The following is a 4,120-nucleotide window of genomic DNA, read 5'->3' as shown; positions in this document are numbered from 1 at the left end:
CTCATCATTTTTACCATAGTATACAAAACTATATTCCCAGTTCTACATTATGCCTATTGAGAAAAATGATGTAAAGATCTATCTTCAGCAAAAAGAGTCAAATACAGCAAGAGAAGAGGAAAGCAAAAGAGACCTAATCACAAATGGAAATTTAATCAAGGCAGCATCCACTTCAAGTAAGTGGATTATTCAACAAATGGTACATGAGAATGCAAATCATGTATATGATATCCTCTAACTTTCCACTGTGTCTTCTCGAAATTTATATATCAAATATATATATGTGAACTATAGTTTAATAGTGGTTTCATGTGGTTTCAAAATATATAATCTGCATATTACATAGTAACTCTTTTCAAGTCTTTATCTTTCGTTCTCTCTACATTTTCCCTAATCCTAATTTTTGACTTTCCACTCTTTTCTATTTCATTGTATAGAAATCAAGTACAAAGTAAGCAAGCAACTCACCTGAGACTTGGTCATCTTCTGCTTCTCTTCCAAACGGGAAAAGGTCTGAGGAATCAGGACTAGGAGATAGAATGGAGCCTCCCGGAGCCAGAACTGACATTCACCAGTCTAGAAACACTACCACCAAAAGTCACGTGGATAACAGGCCACCCTGTAGAAGAAGGTCATTTGGTCCTTACGGAAGAGTCCTTACCAAACCACCACGTGAAGGAAGCCCTCTTGTGATTATAATATGATCACACAGAACTTGGACAAGGTGTATTTTTAATTGGATGAATGCTGATACGTTTTCTGTTGACTTACTAACACCTTATTGTTCCCCTTTGGACCAGCAATTATATTTGTTGTTCTATATGCAGAACTACCATAAGACAATAATCATGGATATATATGTAAAGATTTAACTGAAGATGGAGTAGATCCCTGGCAATAAGAATGGGAATGATGAAGTAGAAAACTGCTTCTGTTTAGGGAATATGCATTCCCATATTCCCTAAACAGAAGCAGCCAGTAAAATCCTAAGAGCTCTTTCATATTTTCCCCTAACTTGGCAAATTCTCTTGCCAAGTCAGTATTCATGGATTAAAATTGTTGATTTTGTTAATTTTAAGATGTTTTCTGTTTAAACTTTTATTGCTAATTTTTAATAGTGCAGTTGTCTACATTTAAAAAAAATAGTTATAGGTTGGAACTACTGTTAAACATGAACATACCACAATGCAGCAAGATAGTTACCTGGTAATCTTCTCAGTCCCAGGATGGGTCATGCAGACATGGGCTGAACTCATTTAGAGGAAGTGAGTGCTCTCATGATAGGAAGACTGTTTCATCTAGGGTATCCCAGGCTTTGTCAAAATAAATCTGGAAGAACACAATCAAACAGTCATGCTCATCTCTGAACGCCCAGCTCTGCAACAAGTAAACAGCGGGCATTTAATAAATGTTTGTTGAACGGAATGTAGAAGGACTGCAATAAACTGAGGAAGAGGCAGGGCTGAAATCAAATCTTACATGAGAAAGAGAAAAAGCAGCCCTTCCTATCTGAGAACTGGCCTGGCACTCATAACTCTCCTATTTAACACGAACAATTACAAGAATCACTTACATCAGACAGGCCACTCCCTGACCAGGATAGATCAAGACAAAAACAACACCTCTCTTAAATCACACCTGAACACAGACAAAACATCAACATTCTCCAATTCACAAAATACCAAACATCCCCCTCTCCCAACTGACATGAAGGATTGCTGCTTTTTTACCTATCACAGCTTTAGCTTCAATCTAGTCATTCTTCTCTCTAGATAAGATTTAATAAACTTTCCACTCACTGAATTACCCCACTTCCTGACAACATCCAATTCAGAGCAAGGCCCGTTCCCTACACCCTCCTCAAAATCACCTAACACAAGGCCAAATCCTACAACAAGTGTTTTCTAACACCCTCTTATCGAGACACCCTTAAGGCTCCCCACTGCGTACGTGTTCCTATCTAGATGCAAGAGCAATAAACCCAACTTATTCAACTACAGGGTGTTCCTGGTAGTTTTTGGCTCGACAGAATTGACAGTAATAGTCCTGTCCCTTTAGATTTGTTTGGTCTTACATTCAAAGGATGTTTTCTTCTGTGATGATATGAATGATGGAAAGAGATGATGGCTTGAAAAAACATCTGAGGAGTGGCTTCAACTTGAGAGCAGCCTCTGACCCACACACACTGTAAAGTGAGGCATTTCCCAGTAAACTGGGACTAACCTTTATCAGCTCTGGGCCCCATTAATAACCTCTAAAAATCACTGAATCACCAGGTGCAGAAATCAGAAAGCTCAAAGAGCACCTCCACCCCCACCCCCACTCCCATCACAGCACTGGCCATATAGGTCCACAAATCACTGGCCACACGGATACCCCATCAGCGCACAGGCCGGCCGTCCCTGACCCACAAATAACACAGCTCTCCCTATGACTGATCCACATACATACCCAACACTCATCCTAGAGACTCTCCACCACTGACCCCATAGACCTTCAATTACTGACCCTCATGGGTCGCCGTCCCAATAACAATTTCAGTCTTCCTCAGGTCTCAACCCATAAATCCCCCTTCTGACCCCCAGCTCGATTATCAGGTGCCAAAACGCCTGCCATAGCTTATCCCAGTACGGATGTCACATTCATAGCGGCGAACTCTCCCGCTTCCTGTCTGGGTGAGCAAAGCACGAGGCTCCCGGGCCTGCGTTGTTCCGTACCGGGCACTTTTGCCCACTCCACACCCTGGGCGGCTTTGTTCAGGAGGCAATATGGCCGCCCCCATGCGCTGTGTCTCAGTGGGAGCCGCCATCTTGAAAGGCCGGCCAGTTCCGTACAAGCAGAGGAATTCGGTTTTTTCGGAACCTGAGGCTGGGCTGTACCACCGCGGCAGTGAGGGTAGGCGGAAAAGATGACAAAAAGGAGAATTATACAAATGCGTAAGGTAGAAGCTATTGCAGACTTTACAGGATTGGGGAAGAATCTGCAGTAGGACAGTACTTTACTGAAAGACTGTAACTGGTGTAAGAGGAATTTGGAATGGTGCAATCCTTTCGTAGAAGAGTCTACTGAAAAGGTCTGGTAAATGGTCCAGGAGATTCCAGTGTGGGAGAGGGGCAAAAGTGATGGAAGACTTGGGCAGCAGAGAGGGGCATGAACAGTTACTTATGCTAATTATTATAGGAAATCCTCCTAGGGGAAATTACAATTATGGTAATAAATCGCAGGGGACGATTGACGAAAAAAGAAAAATTGATGGATAAACAACAAGATCCTACTGCATAGCACAGGGAACTATATTCAATATCCTGTAATAAGCCATAATGGAAAAGAATAGGAAAAAGAGTATGTATGTATATATAACTGAATCACTTTGCTGCTTTGCTGTAAGGCACAAACTAACACAATATTACTTCAATAAAATTATTCTAAAAAAAAAATTGAGACAGGGAAGAGGAGACTGAAACACAAAATAAAGGAGAAACTAAGGAAAAGAGAAAGGAAGCCTAAGGGACAAAAAGACCTAAGGCATAAGAACAGAGAATAGAGACTAGAGGACAAAAGCGGGGAGAATGAGGGACTGAGAGTGAGAGACTGAGGACAGAGGCAAAGGAGAATGAAGGAGAAGGGAGGATTGACAGACAGAAAAAAAGGAGAAATGAAAGGAGAAGACTGAGGTGGAGTGACCCACCATAAAGTTTTGCCTGGAACTGCCCCAGGAAATCCCTCCCAGGGACTTCAAAAGTCCTGCTTTGGGAGGATGGCTGGGGAAAGTTGGAGAATAAGTACAAAACCCAAAAGGTGGCCCCAAAAGTAAAGGTGTAAGCAACACTGTTATCCTCTCAAGTGGATAAGGCAGATTTTATGCCTTTCCTGGTCTTTACTATTGCTTTTTTTTCCCTTAGCTGTTGATGCTGGCAGTCATGATTTGCAGTTTACAAAAATGGTTTATCCACTGTTGCATCACTCCGGAGTGATACAATTTAAATGCATTGCAATCATAAGCTTTAATAATTAGTCTATGGCCTTGTCTGTGGATTAACTGTTGTGCTTTGTACTGATATAGTACTAGTTTAATTTCTAACAGTGTGACTATTTTGACCATGCTTTCTAAGAGTTCAGA

This window comes from Hyperoodon ampullatus (genome assembly GCF_949752795.1).
Source record: "Hyperoodon ampullatus genome assembly, chromosome: 4".
Lineage (NCBI taxonomy): Eukaryota > Metazoa > Chordata > Mammalia > Artiodactyla > Ziphiidae > Hyperoodon > Hyperoodon ampullatus.
Note: the sequence above shows the minus strand (reverse complement) of the source record.